The 20,663-nt window shown below is 46.9% G+C and overlaps 2 long non-coding RNA genes across 5 annotated transcripts; one reads left to right on the forward strand and one right to left on the reverse strand.

Annotated features, from left to right (window-relative positions):
• Positions 1-417: 417 nt before the first annotated feature.
• LOC310838160 lies at positions 418-14,676 on the reverse strand. Of its 3 annotated transcripts, none has more exons than XR_014560743.1 (4): positions 14,584-14,676; positions 14,027-14,088; positions 11,451-11,558; positions 418-897 (listed from the first exon to the last, which is right to left on the reverse strand). It is a non-coding gene; the product is annotated as an uncharacterized lncRNA (long non-coding RNA). The 3 variants fall into 3 exon arrangements; XR_014560744.1 differs by lacking the exon at positions 14,584-14,676 and adding an exon at positions 14,350-14,571; XR_014560745.1 differs by lacking the exon at positions 14,584-14,676 and having other exon boundaries at positions 418-641; positions 792-897; positions 14,027-14,090.
• Positions 10,976-14,148, forward strand: LOC310838163. Of its 2 annotated transcripts, XR_014560749.1 has the most exons (3): positions 10,983-11,235; positions 11,533-11,619; positions 12,146-14,148. It is a non-coding gene; the product is annotated as an uncharacterized lncRNA (long non-coding RNA). The 2 variants fall into 2 exon arrangements; XR_014560748.1 differs by lacking the exon at positions 11,533-11,619 and having other exon boundaries at positions 10,976-11,235.
• Positions 14,677-20,663: the final 5,987 nt, after the last annotated feature.

Below are 20,663 nucleotides of genomic sequence, written 5' to 3' on the forward strand. Positions count from 1 at the left end.
GACCACTTTACCAGACAATTAGAGCAGTGTTTCCCAACCTTGGGCCTCCAGCTGTTTTTGGACTACAACTCCCATCATCCCTAGCTAGCAAGACCAGTGGTCAGGGATGGTGGGAATTGTAGTTCAAAAACAGCTGGAGGCCCAAGGTTGGGAAAACTGAATTAGAGCAATCCTTCCCATCACAAGTACACACAACACACTGTTGTTGCTCTTTGGCTTTTCAGACTAGCCCACCCCAACCTTCTTATTGAATACATCATTCTGTGTCTTTTGTCTTTGTCTTCTGAGTAATTGCTCTGTGTATTAGTGGTCTGTCAATGTCTGCTTTCGGTTATCTGTGCTGCTATTTTTGTTTTCTTCTGTGTTCTAGGACTTAGGGTAGATCTAGACACAGGGAAAACATACACTATGACTAAGTCAGAAATTAGATCGTTACAATGAAAGAAAGAAAAAATCTCCATTGAAAACTGCTTTAAAAAATTTCCTGCTCTCTGGTGCCATCTGGTGTTGCATGTTTATAGCGCATTCAAATTGCTTTTTTGTTACTAATGTAGCTGAGTCCTTAGTGTCATTACTATGCTTGGCCGATCTCCTAGTGTTTCGTTCTCCATACATCCCATTCCTTTCAGTTGTACTAGGAACTGCAAGAGAACACAGGCTTGCACACCCACTTCAAAACAGCTTGTTTGTTTTGGTAGGAAAGCTCGTGCACAGATTTCAAACTGCAAAGCTCTAACTGCACAAAATGGATTCAGGGATATAATTAAAATGGGGAGATTCTTCTACGTTACCGTTTTCCTGTTTCAACCTTGCTGCAATTCTTACTGCCACAATTTAAGGAACTTCACTGGGACACAGGAGACAGATCTCTGGAAATTTACTAAAGTATATGCTGTCCTTTAAATAAGAAAAGAAGGTTTTTCAAGTGAAATAAATAAATTAAGGTCTTATGTATATAATAAAGGTTCATAAATGTACCAAGCAAACACATACATAGATATATAGGCCACATGCCTGAAGCTGCACAGGAGAGCAGCCATGGAGCCATTTTGACTCCCAGGCTGACCAGGTGTTTTCTCTGCAAGGTCAAATGGAGGAGCCTCCCCATTGTCTTCTCCTTCACAAATCCTGTCTTAAGGGTATGTCTGTGTATGAATAGGGTGAGCCTGTGACTTGGCACAGGAACTAAGTACATATCATTACAAAAGACTGGCCAGGCTCCCCAGGGTATCAATCCAGTAAACATTAACAGGTACCGGTAACTTGCCAGACAGGAGGTAAACCACCCACTCAGATTATGAGGTAAACAACCCACTCAGATTTCTGCTTTAGCCGGCTCTTTCTGTGATGTAGGTATGATGTATCTGGGGTGGTGGTCTTGAGCTACACCCCTTCTGTGATGTAGGTATGATGTTTCTGGGGGTGGTCTTGGACTCCAAGGTGGGCAATTTAAAATGTCTATATAAGGACGGGCACACCTTGGTTCTGGGTCCTCCTCCTCCTGCGTGTGAAGGGGGCACCCTGTTGCAACAGTTCAATAAAGCCACTTCCGGGCCTGCCCCAGGAGGTGGGGTTGCGGGCTTCACGCCCCACCCACGCGAGCGGGGGCTGGCCCCAGCCCCCGCGAGAGTAGGGGAATCCCCGTCGGGCCCGCCCCCCCAGCCAGCCAATCAGCTGGTCGGCGGGGGGGGCGTGGCTTGCCCTATTTATGGCCGGCGCGGAGGGGGCTCGCCCTCTTTTCGCCGGCTCGCCCCCCACGTTTTGGAGGTTTGTATACTTTGTGGCAGGTTTTCTGTGCTGGTTTACTTACTTGGTTTCTCTAGTTTATTTTACAGGCTTGGGTTGCGGTTTCTCCTGGTTGCTTCAATTGCGCTACTCAGAACTCCGTCCAGCTGTCCCTGCCGGAGGGATCGTCGGCTGCTCACGTCCTACCGCTTTATTGCTGTTTAGGCAGGGTTACCGGGCTTATCTAGCGTTGCGAGCGCCTCTTCATTCAGCTTCCCGATTTCTTCTGTAGGATTATTCTGAGCTTCCACCGCTTGGCATCCACTGGTACCTGCGGGACCCCGGCAGCCGCCAGCCAGCTGGTTATTTTGCGCACCCTCCCTCCTGCATCTTCCTCCTTCTCTCCGGCTCCCGCGGAGAGCCAAGGGAACAAAAAAAAAAAAAAAAAAATCGCTCGGAGTCTGCGCTCCGCTCCAGCGGCACATCGCCAGGGTTATTGGGGGGGCTTATTCTCATAGGTCTCCTGCCTCATTCATCGTCTTCGGAAGCCCATCGCAGCAGCGTGTGCTGCCCAGCTCGCGTGCATTACAGCTTGGGCGACTTGCAGCGAATCAGAAGCCGGCAGGGGTAAAGTACTGAGATCGGGTGGAGCGGGATCACACCTTTCCCGCTTGCTTGGGGACCAGTTTGGGCTTCTATCGCAAAGGGGGAGCTATAGCAAAGGGGGGGGTATAGAGGAGCCACTTAAAGGTTTAGCTTTAATCTTTATTCAGTACGGTCGATTAATTAGAGTTTAAGTTAGCGGGTGCCTTTGACTTCCAGTCCTAGGGGCGCGTGGGGGTCCCGGTTTGCGCCTGGGTTTCCCTCCCTGCTGCTGCACCTCCCGCTGTTGGGTCTCCCTGTTGCTGCGTCTCCTCGTTGTTACGTTTGTTGCTTTGCAGTGCCTTTCAGAAGCCTTCTGCTAGTATTTGCACATTGAGTTGCCTTTGTGGGGAGAGCTGTGGCTTTGGGGGGCTTGTTGATTTTCACCGCTAAAGGCCACCACCAGGAGACCGTGCTGCGTTGCTAGGCAACGGGAAAGCTTTCGGCCGCCATTTTGGTTTGATCACATGGCCTTAAGGCGGCAGCCATTTTAGGAGAGGCAAGCCACGGCTGAGGAACCGCACTGCGTTGCTAAGCTGCGTTGCTAAGCAACGGTAAAGCTTTCGGCCGCCATTTTGGTTGACCACGTGGCCTTGAGGCGGCAGCCATTTTAGGAGAGGCAAGCCGCGTGTGAGCTAAGCCTTCCGTGGGTCCTTATTTTGGCTCTTTGATTAGAATAAACATAGCAACAGAGCCCGGAGCTTAGGTAGCCCTACCGCCAGCTCCTTTATTTAAGGCGCAATTTATTTCTGGCAGAACAGCAACTTGCATTCAGTCGGTTGATTAGGCGCTGCATAAGGCAATTCAGTCGTCACTCCTTTGCTGCCTTATCACTTTGACTGTTTTATTACTTCATTTAACTTTGCTGGTATTACTGTTATTGCCTTAAATTGCCGTGATTGGCCTTATTTTACTTCAAATAAGGTTAATTTGTTTTAATATTAAGTAGAGCCATTTTCCTTGGTAATTTTACTTTACTTCTCTATACTTGGATTTATTTCTTGGGATTTGACCTAACCTTGATTGCTTCCACGTTGCTGATATTACTTTATTTAAGGTGCTTGCCTTGGGTAAGCGTAATTAATTCAAGTGCTTCATTTGGCAATAAATCAATAGTCTGCCTCCACTCATTTAGGTAGTAATTTAAATAATTCAGAGCTAAGTTTAAGGTTATCTAGGCCTGATCTGCTTTGCAAACTGCTGTAAGGGTATAACTCAATTTCCCTACCTTCCTCCCTTGAGTGCTAATTGGTTAATTGGTTAAATAAAATAATATAAATAATATAAAATAAAAATAAGAAACCACTAATTTTATATCAGTTAGAGCAATACCAGCGCTGACAGTACTGAGCTAATACCATTTTACTTGAAGCAAACACAACCGCTTGGGCTGTCATTTGGTTTTTTCTCTTGTGCTAAGTCCGTCCAGTGCAGCCAATACTGAACTATAGTACAGGCCCCTGCTTGTTTGTTTGCTCACGCATAACTAATAAGCTTCTTGCTCCTGATTGGGTAACCCAGGGCGTTGAGTGAAGATATGTCGGCACAGGGTAATCAGGTAAATGACGTTGTACCTGGGGGGAACCAGGGGGAGTCTCAACCATTTATTATTCCTAGTAACCCTCAGGCTTTGGCCCAGTTTTTCACTGCCTTTCAGGAGTTTTACAATCTAAGGTCTGCAGGCCAAGCGGCACCCGCGCCAGGGGCAGCAACTCCAACGGCAATCACGACAGCGCCTTCAGCGGGAATCGGGTCGCCAATGACAACGGCAGCAGGACCTTCAGCGCCATCTGCGCCAATAGCATTTTCCCAGGATTACATTGAAGATTCTCAACTCAAGGAGGTAGTACTTCCCGGTACTTCTGCATCCACAGTGGCTGTGTTGACTGCGGCAAAAAAGGCTGCAGGTCGGCTTAAGAAAAACACCGGCTCTCAAAAGTCGGCCTCCTCAGGCAAGTCGAGGGGAGGCCAGAGGGGAGCCGGGAAGGGCAAGGCTAGCGCCCAGGGCTCCAAGGCTACTAACCCTAAAAAGGACCCAGGTGTGCCTAGTCTCTTTCAGATTCCTCCCCTGCAGTCGGCGCCGGTCGAGGTCGTGTCAGAATCAACTTCAGATGAAGAAGAGCACGATCGGCAGGCGGTACAGGCAAACAACGCTCCGGGACAGGCCCCCCCTGAGGTCCCTTCGGGAAAGAGGAAAGAAAAAAGGAAGCACACGGCCAAGAAGAGCAAGAAGAGCAGGCGGTCGGAATCCGAGGACGACTCAGGTACTTCTTCCTCATCCGATTCTGATAGCGATGCGCCTAGGGAGGAGTATTGGGGCCACGGGGAGGATTCCGTGGGTCTTCCCGCATGGGCACATGAACGGAGGGCCAACTCCTATCGTAAGACCTTCAATGGGACCCTGGAATGGAAGGATGGCTCCCTGGTGCCCGATGTAAAAACCTCCACTCACTTGTCCACAGATTTCATTGTGGGCAACCACTTATCCCAAAGGAAAAGAGATAAAATCCTCAATGGGGATTATATTGACATATTCAGATTGTTGCCCCCTGCAAAACTAACAGGTAAAGGTGAAAAGAGGCGCAGTTACGGGAAGCGCAGGTACAGAACGCCAAGGGTCGAGCGTACCTTCGACAATTGGCTCAATGGGTTCCAGGTGTTCATAGGTGTGGTCAGCGCCGCTTATCCTAAACGGGCGATGCATTTGATTGCATACTTGGCCCATGTGAGGAGGGCGCGGGAATTAGCCGGTGATATTGCTGCCCTGAATTATGACGAAGATTTTCGTAGAAATGCTTCCTTGCTATCCTCCACTCGCTGGGACCTGAGGGACCAAAATATTTGGTCGGATCATGTGGGCCCCTTTGTGGAAAAGAAGTACCAGGATCCATCTAAATCTTGGAGGACCGTCGCCAAGCAGAAGCGTCTATGTTGGGAATTTAATAAAGGGGTTTGTGCGAGACCGGCCTGTAAGTACAGTCACGAATGTGAAAGATGTTCGGGTAATCACCCATCTACTGCCTGCATTAAAGGGAGGCAGCCCTTTCGGGGTGGAAGGGGCTCTTTCAATCAGGGTCCCAGAGGTGGCCAGGGAGCCTCTTTCGGATCTCAAGGGAACAGGCAGTAACCTTAATTTGGCATTGGCCTATTCCCCCATCAAGCTGGCCCCGTTAAAAAACCTTTTAGACAGCTACCCCAACAGGACAGCAGCAGGGTACCTATGGGAGGGCTTTAGTACTGGTTTCAGAATCCCGGTTGCGTTTCCACCCAACTCGGGCGATCCCCCTAATCAGAAGTCAGTCAGGGAGATGCCGGAGGTTGCCCGTAAGAAAATTAACAAAGAAATCAAAGCAGGTAGGGTAGCCGGCCCCTTTTTAGCCCCTCCAATCATTGGCCTTCATGTATCCCCTTTAGGCATAGTCCCCAAGAAAGCGCCGGGCGAGTTTCGCATGATTCACAACCTTTCCTACCCAAAGGGAGGGTCTGTCAATGATGCGATACCGCAGGAGCTTTGTACAGTGAGATACGCCACCTTTGACCAAGCGGTCAAAGTCATTCGCAAATTTGGAAGGGGCGCTTGGCTGGCAAAATGTGACATTGAGTCGGCCTTTCGGCTCCTGCCAGTGCACCCGGAAGATTTCCGGTGGCTCGGATTCAAATTTGAGGGGGCTTATTTTGTGGACAAAGCTATGCCCATGGGTTGCTCAGTGGCCTGCGCAGCCTTTGAGGCATTCAGTACCTTCCTGGACTGGGCCCTTCGCTTTAGAACTGGCACGGAAGGTGTGTCGCACTACCTGGATGATTTTATCCTCGTAGCTGATAGCAGACATAGGTGTGCAGAGCTTCTCAAAGCTTTCATATCATTAGCAGGGGAGCTAGGAGTTCCCCTAGCCGACGACAAAACAGAGGGCCCAGCAACAACCATGGTCTACTTAGGCATCGAGTTGGACACTGTAGCGCAGACCTCAAAACTCCCCAGAGAGAAACTGGTGGCACTTGGTGACCTTATTCGGCAACTCCTCCCCCTTAAAAAAGTTACACTTAGGCAGATACAATCACTTCTTGGTCATTTAAATTTCGCCTGCCGGGTAGTTTCCCCTGGCCGTCCTTTCTGTAGCCGCCTCGCGAAGCTGTCGGCAGGCCTGCGTTCCCCTCATCATAGGATTCGGCTTTCTAAGGAAGTAAAATCTGATCTACAAATTTGGTTGAAGTTCCTCGAGAACTACAACGGTATTTCCCTATGGCAAGAGAACTTGTCACTGCAGGTGGACTTTCAAGTGCATTCGGACGCGTCAGGCTCCCTCGGGTTTGGCGTTTACTTTAAAGGGCAATGGTGTGCCCAGCGTTGGCCTGAAGCATGGAGGGGAGGGCCCATTACCAGGGATCTAACCTTCCTAGAATTCTTCCCAATTGTAGTGGCAGTCCACTTATGGTCAGAGGTTTTCAGCAACCATAGGGTTTGCTTCCACACCGACAACCAGGCGGTAGTAGCAGTCCTCACTAGGCAGGCCGCGCATTCCTCAAGAGTTGGTGCCCTTCTGCGTTCCTTTGTTCTCCGCTGTTTAGAACTTAATATCCACTTTTCCGCCAAATTTGTGCCTGGTGTTAACAATGATATCGCGGATGCCCTATCTCGTTTTCAGATGGACCGCTTCCGCTCGTTAGCACCGGATGCTCAGTTACTACCTCAGCCCTTCCCGGAGCAGCTGTGGAGACTTGGGGACCAGAGTCCTGGGAACCAGAAGTGATTCAGGGAGTATTAGCTTCATTGGCGCCCTCCACGTTGAGATCTTATAAGAAGGCGTGGTCGGATTTCTTAAAGTTCCGGGCAAAATCCAGCGCCGCCAGGAGCAACGCCCCTCCCGTTAGGTCTGAGGTCTTGTCCTATTTAGTGCACTTAAAACGCCTGGGACGTGCCCCAAAAACCCTCAACCTACAGGCCGCAGCAATTTCTTTCTTTTGCAAAGCGTTATTTTCGTCAGATCCATGTGCTGAATTTGTCATACGAAAGTCTCTAGAAGGTTGGCGTAGACTGCAGCCCCCAGCCCGGGACTTGAGGAGGCCTATTTCTTTTGACATACTTTTCCAAATCCATAAAAGGTTGAGAACGGTCTGTTGGTCAAAGTATGAGGCACGCCTGTTTTCAGCAGCATACTCCATCGCCTTTTTCGGGGCGATGCGTGTGGGTGAGGTGGTTTTTGAGGATGGTCAGCTTGGCTCCTCCCGGGGCTTACTGTTGAGTGACATCACACTTTCACGCGAAGATTTGATTGTACGGATTCGCAGTTCCAAGACAGACCAGTTCGGGAGGGGGGCTCTGGTCCGGCTTCTGGCAACAGGGGAACTAGGCCCGTGTCCGGTTAAGGACACCAGACGCTTCTTGTCTATGAGACCTAACATGGCGGGGCCTCTTTTGATCCATGCGGACGGTGTACCCCTGACGCGGCACCAGTTCACCAGGGTCATGCGCTTAACTCTTAAAGCATGTGGCTTCCCACCGGCAGATTTCGCGGCGCACTCCTTTAGGATTGGAGCGGCCACCACGGCAATGCACCTGGGCCTTACGGCCGAGAGGATTAAGGATCTAGGCCGCTGGAAATCGGACGCATACAAACGCTATCTAAGAAAGAATTTATAATTTCCCAGTTGGGGGTTCACTGACCATGGCCCATTCTTTTGATTTCTTGCAGGAAATATGGGAGTGCGCGTCTGGTTAATCGGGCACAGCATCGTGCATTGGGCCAGGGTCCGCGCCATCAATTCCGGTCTTGGGCCGCGACTGGGCTTGCCTGATGGCATCACAATATCTTGGATCTCGCGGAGGGGAATGCGTTGGGCTGAGATGTTGCCCGCATTTAAGACCAGAGTCGCGAGAGAGGGCCCCCCGGATGCTTTATTGATACAGTTGGGTGAAAACGACCTGGCCTATAGAAAGGCGGTCGATTTGCAGTGGCACATATTCGGTGACCTGGAGGAGCTTAAGTCCACTTACCCAAACCTCACAATCATTTGGGCCTCCTTGATGGAGAGGCGGGTTTGGAGGGATTGCAGGTGCCCGATGGCCATAAATAGGGCGAGGAAAGCCGTGGATCGGGCGGTGGTGCGTAGAGTGGCAGCCCTGGGGGGAAAGGTCATACGACACCCGGGCATTCGTTTCAATGGTGAGGCCCTCTACCGGTTTGATGGCGTGCATCTGTCTGATGCAGGAAATGATATATGGCTGGAGGATATAGCTATGGGGATAAGGGATTGGTTCAGGCGTGAGAGGATTGGCGGCGAGCGTTTGCTCGTGTGGCGGTAGGCATTGGTATGAAGGGGTTAAGACGATGTGTGGGGGGGGAGGAACGCCATCACCTCCCCCCAGCGAGCGAAGGGTGGTCCGTTAAAGGACCCCGGGGGGCGTGGCCCTGTCCGAAGCCTATGGAGGTGTGGGCCAAAGGCACGCCCCAGAGCGGTGACCCGGGGGAGCTCCTAGTCGACGTGCCTCGCGGGAGTCTCCCCCGATATAAGGTTAACCCTTCCCCGTGTCTCCAGCAAATGGGCTGGAGCCGGATAGCCGTTAGGACCAATGCCTATGCCAATGCCTCTCATTCCTGAATTCAATAAAGTTGTGGCCTAATTCGCCCAATTAACCTTACATACGGTGTCCTGTGTCTTTATTTATCCTGGTGGGGGCGGGAACTCGCCACGCAAAGCCACTTCCGGGCCTGCCCCAGGAGGTGGGGTTGCGGGCTTCACGCCCCACCCACGCGAGCGGGGGCTGGCCCCAGCCCCCGCGAGAGTAGGGGAATCCCCGTCGGGCCCGCCCCCCCAGCCAGCCAATCAGCTGGTCGGCGGGGGGGCGTGGCTTGCCCTATTTATGGCCGGCGCGGAGGGGGCTCGCCCTCTTTTCGCCGGCTCGCCCCCCACGTTTTCCCACCCTCCCTCCCTTTAAGTAGGTTTAGGTTTAGGCACGCCTTTGACATTGCTATGGACTTCGGTCTGTCGCCGCAAGGGGCATGGTAGGAATTTTTCCCAATTGGCAATTTCGGGCCTTTTGGTTTTTCGCCTACCTCGTAGCAACTTGTCACAACTTCTCGGCATTGGCGGTAGGCATTGGTATGAAGGGGTTAAGACGATGTGTGGGGGGGGAGGAACGCCATCACCTCCCCCCAGCGAGCGAAGGGTGGTCCGTTAAAGGACCCCGGGGGGCGTGGCCCTGTCCGAAGCCTATGGAGGTGTGGGCCAAAGGCACGCCCCAGAGCGGTGACCCGGGGGAGCTCCTAGTTGACGTGCCTCGCGGGAGTCTCCCCCGATATAAGGTTAACCCTTCCCCGTGTCTCCAGCAAATGGGCTGGAGCCGGATAGCCGTTAGGACCAATGCCTATGCCAATGCCTCTCATTCCTGAATTCAATAAAGTTGTGGCCTAATTCGCCCAATTAACCTTACATACGGTGTCCTGTGTCTTTATTTATCCTGGTGGGGGCGGGAACTCGCCACGCAAAGATCAGGCTTACAAGCTGCTTTGCTTCTCAATATTCTCTGGTTGGCCTCTGTTTTTGCCTCCGGCCGATGGAGAACCAACAAAGGACTCTATAAGGGCTCTTGTGTCCCCCATAAGGGAATAAGGGCAGATTTGTGTTTATTACACAAGAAAGCAATGACTTTAAGCCTTGGTTTCAGATTCCACCATTATCCTAAGAGAGAGTTAGAAATGAATTATCTAGCATGCCCTTCATCATTGTGGATCCATAAATATCACAACACAAACCCATCATCTGAAACAACAACAACGTTGCAGGTTCATAGGGGGAAAGGTGCCCCTTTAGCAGTGGCATCCTGAGCAAATCAGATCCAGGAGGGCTTGCAGTGTTCCTAGGACCTAGCATTTGTCCTAGATGACCAAGGACCTAGCATTTGTCCTAGATGACCAATGGAGATGACTTTATATTATTACATTTCTCTTCTGGCCTCCTTTAATCCTCACAACAACCCTGTGTGGTAGGTTGGTCTGAAAGACAGACAACCCCAAGGTCACCTAGTGAGGTTGAGTGGGGATTTGAACCCTCTAGCCCAGGATTCCCAAACCTTTTGGGCCTTGGGACACATTTAGAAATCTAAGAAACGGTTGTGGGTGACCTTGAGCCAGTCACTGCCTCTCAGCCTAACCTACCTCACAGGGTTGTTGTGGGGATTAAATGAGGAAAGGGGAAACGCTGTGGCCCCTGAAGCTCCTTGGATAAAAAGTGGGGAGTAAGTGCAATGAATAAAATTAGGGTTGCCATATTTCAAAAAAGTAAAGTTCCTTTCACTTGCAAAGTTGCTTTTTTTAGAAAACCTCCCCCCCCAAACCAACACACATATAGCTATAGCTATAGATTGATGTATAGATATAAAATAGGTCTAAATGGTGATGGCCCCCACCAGCTGTTGCCATTGGCTGCTAATGACCTATGATGTCATAAAGGAATGGAAGTTCAGTGGATATGAAGGGAAATGCTTTTTTTCCAGTGGAAAAAACCAGGTCCATGGTTGAGATATCCCACTCACTCTCTGTTTGCCTTCCAAGAATATCTGAGAACTGCTAGGTTTTCCAGACACCATCTGTAGAAGGTAATCTAAGCCTGCTTTAATCTTTTGTAAATTTGTATTGTCTGCTCAAAGCTTTGTTATCATTGTTAGTTGATATGTTACTGTCCCTTTAAGTAAAAGTCCAGTAGAACCCTGGGGGAGAGGAAGGAAATGCAGGCTTCTGGGAATGCTGAGTCATGTTTTAGGCCTCTCTCAAGCTGCAGGAATAATTCTGCATGAAAATAAAGTTAAGTTTTTCTTCCTTGGTTGGGGTGTAAAAAAGAAAGCAATGAAGAGAACTGTAGAGTTTCAGCAAGGTGAGGACAATTTATTTATTTTGTTCATTTGAAAACCTTTCCAACCTACTTAATATTTAGAAACCTCTAAGAAGTATGCAGACAAGCAACATAAAAATAGAATAAAACTGCATCATGAAAACAGAGTTATAAAAACCAGGAAAGCAGAATTTTTAAAACTGATAAAAATTATCTTATTTATCTTAAGAATTCATAAATTAATAATCAGATGATACCTTGCACCTGCAGGAGTGAATAAAATCTATCCTAATGCAAGTTGCCATTGCACCGTTATGTCTCTGCTGTTGTTTAAAACAGGTAACCGAATTGATGAGCAGCACAGTCTGAAACAAACAGCATTTTTGGTAGTACATTCATTTTCACTACTGAGATTCTACTCATCAGGTATAAGTTCATTCTTCTCCATCTCTGTAAGTCTACTATAACCACATTTCATATTTTCAGTCATTTTGACATAACATTGCATTTTTATTCACCAACTAAACCCCCAACTATTTAACCTTTTCGACTTTCAACCCTGTCAGACAGATCCTGTAATGTACCTTTAGATTTTTGATCCATGTTTTTTACTAAAACGAAATGGATCAGCATATTCAATTTCATCCACGTGGGTCTGCCACCACTCTAGCAAGCAACTTACCCCACAAAGGGGCGTTTGTGAGCAAGCGTAGTTTTTCTTCCTTTCCCTCTCTGGTCCCCTTCCTATTTTACTTTTGTTCTCACCCAACAGAACACAATGGGCAATGGTTGTGACAGTATCAAACTGAACATTTCCATGATTTTGTACACAGTGGAAACCTCTTTTCCTTGGATAAGCTGTCTGTCATTCAGTGGAGTGAGTTAGACCCCGCCCCTGAGTTCTTTGATGAGCCACACTGAAATAACTGCTTCACCTTTTTCTCCCATGCAGACCACATGAATGCTACCATGTGATGGAAGCAAGTTGGCAGGTGGAAGGAGGTGATCATCTGGCATCAGGATACTGTGGAGCAGATGAGAAGGCAAGTTTGCTTGCAAAAGCCAGTGGATTTGCAGAGTGGGTGGCGAGTTTGTGGCCTGAAGGTGGCTGATATCCATGGCAGAAGCTGGCTGATGTCCAATGACAGACCAAGCAGATACAGACAAGTAGCCGGAAGGTGGCTGATGTTTGGTAGCAGAAGCTGGCAGATGTAGGTGGATGGATGCTGGTGGAATTCACATTCGGAAGTTGATGGACCAGGTGGCTTTGGTAGCACTTTTTGTATAGCACTGCAGTAGCACCATATTTAACTTTGCTGTTTAATGTTGTTTGGAGGGGTGGAGCGCTCCCAAACATTTAGTCCCCATTGAAAACAATTGTTTTACCTAAACCAGGTAGAGATCCTAAGGAAGTGGAATCTTACAGATGGATCACCCTGTTCAACCAACTTTTTTTACATCAGTCATGGCTTCCAGCAGGGTGATCCATACAATTGTCAATTCAGACCAAACCAGATTTATCCCAGGGAGACACAATGCAGATCACACATGCAGTAATTAAGAAGAAGAATCCCAGCCCTCTGGCATTGGTGTCACTGGACATTTACAAGGCCTTTGACTTTTTAGAATGGGGGTACTTTTTAAAAGTCTTAGAACACTATCAGATGGGCAAAACATTCATGACTACTATCAGAGTCCTCTGTGCCTCTTACCAGGCCACTGTTAGCACAAATGCTGTGCATTTGAACTCTGTTCATATTGGCAAGGGAGCAAAGCAAGGTTGTCACCTGTCCACGTTGCTCTTTGCTGTTTCTCTGGAACCATTAGCAGTTTCATTACTCATGTATCAAGGGTTACCAGGGAAAGGTTGAATAGCATTTATTAAATTTTTATGCTGATGACATGATGTATATGTTACCTAACCCTCAGGAAGCCCTACCAATATTCAAATTAGCATTAGGAAAATCAAAAATAAAATACTGGGTCTTAGAACTAATCTTAAGAAGTTGCTGATAACTTGTTATAACATAGGTCTGATGGAAGAAATCACGCTTAAACAAATGACTCGCGCTAAGTTGTATTATCGTAGGATTCAATAAGAAATGGGTTGACGTGGAAGGTGAAATGATACCAGACACAAAAATATGGGTGCTTCCTTTTATTAGGCTCTCCAAAACTACTTTAGATACAATGCATAGCCTATACACATTGAATATGCTACAGGTATGGAAAAAGTATGGAAAAGGTGGCAACGCTGTCAGTCTCCTTTATGCTTGCCTCTAATGCCACAGTTTTCACCCTCAAGTCCAGGATTCAGCCTTGTGTAGTACAATCCTTTCATGGGGGACGGGGAAACCCCATTTACATTCCGTAAAATAAATACAGGAGATCCAGGCCTATCCTGGCTACAAGAAAGAGGTATTTACAGAAATTGCACAAATTTTTAAGTCTGAAATTCAGGCAACCCCACAACTTGCATTAAAAAATGTGTGGGACAACAATCTGAAACAGTTTTCTTCAATACAGTTATTAACTTCGTGGCTGGCAGCTGCAATACTACCTTATAGCACAAAAATGGAAGACTTAACATGAATTGCCGCCTGCATTATGGTGCAAAATTATTTGGTCTCTTGCTGAAAAAGTTAACTTTCAACATTTGCTGTAATCAGAGGCAAAGAACCTGTGGAACATGTACATGCGATTTGGTCGGACTTTATATCTTACAAGATATCTTATATCTGACAACTTACAAGACTTCTTACCTGCACCTAAAAAAGAAATATGTATTTTCTGATTAGCATATATGTATAAATTGAATTATGGTTGTACTTACCCATTTTATGTATGCATTTCTACAGCAACTTTCTGGGTTGGACTTAATTGTTCTTTGTTCTTCTGTAAAGAAAAAGAAAATGTTAGTTTTGTGAAATGCAATAATAAAAAATAAAAAAAGAAGCAGGTAGATGTTGCATGGCTGAAGTTGGGTGATTTTTGTAGATGTAAGCCAGCGGAAGTTCACCCCTGAAGCTGTGAAGAGTGACTGATGGACTGGGTGTTTGCTGTTGCATGTTACTCTGCTGATGTCACCTTGAAGCTTTAAAAGGGGATTAAACAAATTCATGGTGTATATAGCTATCAGTGGCTACTACTACTCACAGAATCAAAGGTATTACGCCTTTGCATTGGGGAACAGCGTTGAGAGGGTGGTATTGTGATCACATCCTGCTTGTGAGCTTTCCAGAGGCATCTGATTGATCAATGAGAACAGGGTGTTCTTAAGACAATTTCTTACAGAAAGCGTAAATAAATGGTGGGTTGATGGCTCTTCCTTACCATGTCTCCAGAGTTGGATAGAATAACTAGGAACTCCACCCTGCTCATGTTGCTCACCAACCCTGCCTACAGCTCCACCTCCCGGTGGGAAAAAAACCAGTCCGGAACCCCCTACATATTGCCAACCTTCCCCAACCCATTAGACCCGGGGGTGGGGTGGACAACAACTAATTGTGATGTCACATGACTGGCATACAGGTTGCCCTGTCCAAATCCCACATCAGAAATTGAAAGGGAGCATGTGGAAAGTGTTGCAAAGCATGCCCCGCACTGATCCTTTCAACACTCTGCTGTTCCTTGGCATGTCCAATTTAACCAAATGCCTTGGTTAAAAGAAAAAAAAAAGGACATCCGACCATCTGAACACCTGCTGAAAACCTCTCTGTCCTGCTAGGCCTATCCTTCCTCAATGGTTTGCTGATGTCTGTTTTTAACCTTTTTGCTTTTAACTTGCTTATGTTTCTACTATATGGTTTTATTGTTGTAAACTGCTTATACAAACGAAGGACACATGCAAAGCAGTATGCAAATACTTTTATAAATAACTAAATCTGAACAATCAAATAGCCTTAGTAGCAGTTCGCACACCGTCCCCCTCCTAGGGCAGCCCACTCTCTTCTCTGTCTCTCACACAAAGGGTCTCACTCTGAGGCTTGGGAGCTACGTAAACTCTTTACACACACACACGCACACGACTTTCCAAACCACCCAAGGTCTCACCTTGAGTTGCATGAATTGTTCCCGTCCTCCACAGTAGCAACAAAGTAAAGGCAGATACGGAAGAAAAAGGGAGTGACCTGCTGTTTGGGTGGATAGAAAAGTGCTTTATACAGTGGTACCTCTGGTTACAAACTTAATTCGTTCCAGAGGTCTGTTCTTAACCTGAAACCGTTCTTAACCTGAGGTACCACTTTAGCTAATGGGGCCTCCCGCCGCCGCTGTGGCGCCACACAATTTCCATTCTCATCCTGGGGCAAAGTTATTAACCTGAGGTACTACCGTACTTCTGGGTTAGCAGAGTCTGTAACCCGAAGCGTTTGTAACCCGAAGTACCACTGTATTAAAATAATGGTTCAGTTGTTTGAGAGCCCTACTTATTTATTTTTCTCAAAACGTTTCTGTATGGCCTTTTATTCTACCTGCACATGCATTTATTAGAAAAGAGATGGAAAATAGATCTGCAAGCATTATAATGCTTTTATATAAAACCTGTTGTAGAGCCATACTTGAAAGTTTGTGAAGTTCTGATCACTACCACTTGAAAAAGATGTAGAGATGGAAAAGGTGCATAAAAGAGCAACCAGAATTACAGTGCTGGAACAACTCCCCTAGGAGGAAAGGTTACAACACTTGGGACATTGTAGTTTAGAAAAAATGTGTTTAACGATTTAAAAAGTTATGCAGGCGGAGAAAGTCGGCAGGAAGTTCTGTTTCTCCCCCTCTCATAATCCTAGAACCTGGGGTTATCCAATGAAGCTGAATGCTGGGAGATTCAGGATGGACAGAAGGAAGTATTTATTCACACAGTGTGTAGTTTAACTATGGAATTCCTTACCAGAGAATGTGGCGATTGCAATTTGCCATCAACCTGGATGGCTCTGAAAGGGAATCAGATAAATTCATGGAAGATAAGGCTACTGTCCGTATGACAAACAACTTGTGGGCCCTGTGTGATTTGAGTAATAAGAAAACGCTTCCAAGGACATTTCCCTGGTGTACTTTAATATCGCTGAATCACATGGGTACTGCTTCATACGAGTGAGTTTTCATGTGAATCAGGAACCCACCTGGTTTGACTTTTAAGCAGCAGCATACAAGTTGCCCATGCATGAATTGCGTCTCTACGGTTATGCCAGCTTTGGTTTGGATTTCATAAGACTTTACTCTTCATCCGATTTCTTAAAGGATTACCCAAATCTCTCTAGAATCCCGTTTTGTTTTTTTCATCCCAGCTACCTGATTCCTACAACTATTTCCTTATATATTTGAGCAGGGAGGGACTGGGAACCTGCCTTAACTGCCTTAAACCACAGCACGGACTACTACAGCAACAAGCTAATGAGCTTGTGGAGATACAATGACTGAATAAGCTCCTTAGTCCATTTATAAGTAGCTTGCAGCATTTAGAAGCTCTGTTACTTCTTTGCTCTAAATCTATTATTCCTCTCGAGTTAAAAAAAAAAATCCCCTTCTGTGAGAGGCAAGCATTTTGTGGCTTGCGGTTAATTGCTGTTGGCATCTGTCTGTCTCGAGATAATGGAGTGTGCCTCTGGGGGTGAAGTCAAACTGCTGTGTTGTCAGCAGTGACCTTGCAAGGGTGAAAGCCTTGGCAGTCAGTGTGTATAGAGGTCCTGGGCTGTCCAGAAGACAGGACCTTCCTCTTGACCTTGCTGATGTGCTCCAAAGGAAAGCAGAGCAATATGTTTGGCACCAGCTTGGCTGCAGGATTTGCTGGAAGGAGATGTACAAGGCGCCATCCAGCCGTCTTAGGAACTCCTCTGGATTTGTGTAGGGTTTAGTCCTCGGCTTTTTATTTTCCTGAAGATACCCCACAAGGCAGCAGAGGTTTAGGATCAGCTTTCCTTCTAAATGGGCTACCTACCTGGGTTGCCAAGCCCCATCTGCCGCTCACCTCCCTCTACAGCACACGCAGAAACCGCCTTCTTGACCATTGGACCAACTATTGGTCTCATCTGGGTGATCCACCAGAGTCTGTCTTCACATGCAGAGGAGAGGCTGTCCCTAACTCACCAAGGGTTTGAAACTCATTGGTTACCCTTGCCTGTTTAGCAGGCCAATTGAAGCAGTTTCCTGCTGTCACATGCTGACAGCTTCTAGGAGCCACCGGGGAGAGCTGGGTAGTGGGCAAACTACCCCAGAAGGAGCATGAACTGTCCCCCACCAAAGGTACTATCCCTCCCCTGACACCCCAGCAATTAATTAGGTGCCCAATATAGTTACATGGCGCTGTGGTCTAAACCACTGAGCCTCTTGGGCTTGCCAATCAGAAGGTCGGTGGTTCAAATTCCCGAGAGGGGGTGAGCTCCCGTTGCTCGGTCCCAGCTCCTGCCAACCTAGCAGTTCGAAAGCAAGCCAAAAAGTGCAAGTAGATAAATAGGTACCATTCTGGCAGGAAGCTAAACGGCGTTTCCGTGCACTGCTCTGGTTTCGCCAGAAGTGGCTTAGTCATGTTGGCCACATGACTCAGAAAAACTGCAGACGAACGCCGGCTCCCTTGGTCTGTAATGCGAGATGAGCGTTGCAACCCCAGAGTCGTCTGCAACTGGACTTAACTGTCAGGGGTCCTTTACCTTTACCATTTTTAATATAGTTACAGGAGTCATGAAAGTTGGATTCTAACAACATCCAAAGGGACATGGGTTAGCTCCCCTAGACATACAGCTAAAATAAAAGATACTGTATTATGTGGAGAGTTTTCAGGTAGTGAAATGACAGTCCACAATATTGGATTTAGATGTGTATAAACTTTATTTTGCATGTCTCTACAGAAGGGAGTGCAGCTCTCAAGTGGAAGAAGGTTCCCCATGTACCCTGGGGTTAGATGGAGGTGTTGTGTAGCCTGGAATAAGGGAGCTTTTTATGTTCCCAATGCTGTTAATTGTCCCCTTTGAATGTCAGGGGTGAAGGGTGGGCACCTCAGTGCAGCACAAATAGTCAAGGGCCTCAACTACATGAGGTTAATTAGCACTGAGGGCCAATCGGTTGCTAGGCAACCATTTGATATAACTGTATTGCATGGCTGGCAATAGGGCTTGTAATTATGCAAATAGGTGTGAGAAGAGGAGGGAGTAGATTGATTGTTGCCAGTGTCACAAAGGTAAGTCTGCCTCCCCAGGTATTTTCTAAATTTCTCTTGGGAATATGGTCATAAGCAGGAGTAATGAAGAAACACTTGAAGAATTGGGATCGGATTTTCTAAATAAATAAAAAGGCAAGCCAAACCCAATTACCTCTCTACCTCTCTTTTAAATCAGAACCAGTGAAGGCAGTGAAGGTCCTGTGTGAGTGTCTGGAGGCGGTTGGAGGATGGATGGCGGCTAACAGATTGAGGTTGAATCCTGACAAGACAGAAGTACTGTTTTTGGGGGACAGGAAGCGGGCAGGTGTGGAAGATTCCCTGGTCCTGAATGGGGTAACTGTGCCCCTGAAGGACTAGGTGCACAGCCTGGGAGTCATTTTGGACTCACAGCTGTCCATGGAGGCGCAGGTCAAATCTGTGTCCAGGGCAGCTGTTTACCAGCTCCATCTGGTACGTAGGCTGAGACCCTATCTGCCTGCGGTCTGTCTCGCCAGAGTGGTGCATGCTCTGGTTATCTCCCGCTTGAACTACTGCAATGCGCTCTACGTGGGGCTACCTTTGAAGGTGACCCGGAAACTACAACTAATCCAGAATGCGGCAGCTAGACTGGTGAATGGGAGCGGCTGCCGAGACCATATAACACCGGTCTTGAAAGACCTACATTGGCTCCCAGTACGTTTCCGAGCACAATTCAAAGTGTTGATGCTGACCTTTAAAGCCCTAAACGGCCTTGGTCCAGTATATCTGAAGGAGCGTCTCCACCCCCATCGTTATACCCGGACACTGAGGTCTAGCACCGAGGGCCTTCTGGCGGTTCCCTCACTGCGAGAGGCCAAGTTACAGGGAACCAGGCAGAGGGCCTTCTCGGTAGTTGCGCCCTCCCTGTGGAACGCCCTCCCACCAGATGTCAAAGAGAACAACAACTACCAGACTTTTAGAAGACATCTGAAGGCAGCCCTGTTTAGGGAAGCTTTTAATGTTTGATGTATTGCAGTATTTTAATATTTTTTTGAAGCCTCCCAGAGTGGCTGGGGAAGCCCAGCCAGATGGGCAGGGTATAAATAATAAATAATAATAATAATAATAATAATAATAATAATAATAATAATTGGAGCAGAATGTGGACAGAAAGACTAGTTCACAAACACTGATTATAATAAATATTTATCCCCTTTGAATTTTTGCATAAGGTTTAACATTGCTCATATACTATAGAACTTATGGGAGAATACAGTTTGCACACTTGAGATAGGCATCCATCGAAATAAAGTACTGGTTCTTTTGAGCCTGCTGATTTTTTTGGGAATGAGGTTTCGTAAAGTAAATGCCAGTGCCAGAGGTAGTTTACTATTCTGAAATCTGATTTATCTACAATGGTGCTGCATATGGTTGCTTCAATAAGTATGCAGCCTTGATGGAAGCACAAGCAAACCAGGAAAGTTGTTTGGTTCCATTCATAAAAAAACATTGAAGCTCCCTCTAATGGCCAGATTATAAAATCAATTTATACAGTATAGTGTTCTGAATTTGCTTTGCTTAGTGGCTCACCAAGGGAGATCTTGTGCCTAGGTTTGTTCCTAGATTAAGCTTTGGGTTAGGCATACCAGAGCAGTTCATGCTGGACAGTGTTGTGGTGCCATGGATTGGAGTGGCCTGAACATTATTTGGGGCCCAGAGCTGCTGAAATCTTAAGGGGGTTTTTTTTATATACACGCTGCATCTAAATCCATTTCTGTCTTATTCTGGATGCCATGTAGAGTAAATACTATTCATGTTGAAACAGAAATAAGCCTCAGTGTTCAAACTCCCGAGTATGATTGCAGCCCAAGTAATTGATTTCATTGAGCATAAGCATTCCTAATGTGTGTAGGATGGATCTTAAATAAGAAAGCAGAAACTATTCAGTAAGGAACTAGGAACCAGAAATAAGGTATTAAGAACTAGGATCTACCGAAAGAGCCTTATCCCTGACTAGCTGAAGCAGAAAATGGAGAAATAGCTTGACTTGGTTAAAAAAACCAAAGAGTTATCTGAGCTCCTAAACTTTATCTTTCTCCACAATGCCATAATAGATATGCCTCAGTTTTATACCAGTTTGGTTTCTAATCTAACCTCTTTCTCAGACTAAACACCTTTAGTCTACTAAAATGGACACACATTTTAGAATTGAGTGAATATGGTAATAAAAATAAAGGAAGAAACCCAGAGGTTAGATGCTTAATAGGTCATATTTAACAGGGGGGAAATGTATCTTGCAGCTCACTTCAGATACAGCGTAGTTATCTATTTACCTCTGAATACCTGATGTCTAGGTCCA

This window comes from Podarcis gaigeae (assembly GCF_964106915.1).
Source record: "Podarcis gaigeae genome assembly, chromosome: 2".
Taxonomy (NCBI): Eukaryota; Metazoa; Chordata; class Lepidosauria; order Squamata; family Lacertidae; genus Podarcis; species Podarcis gaigeae.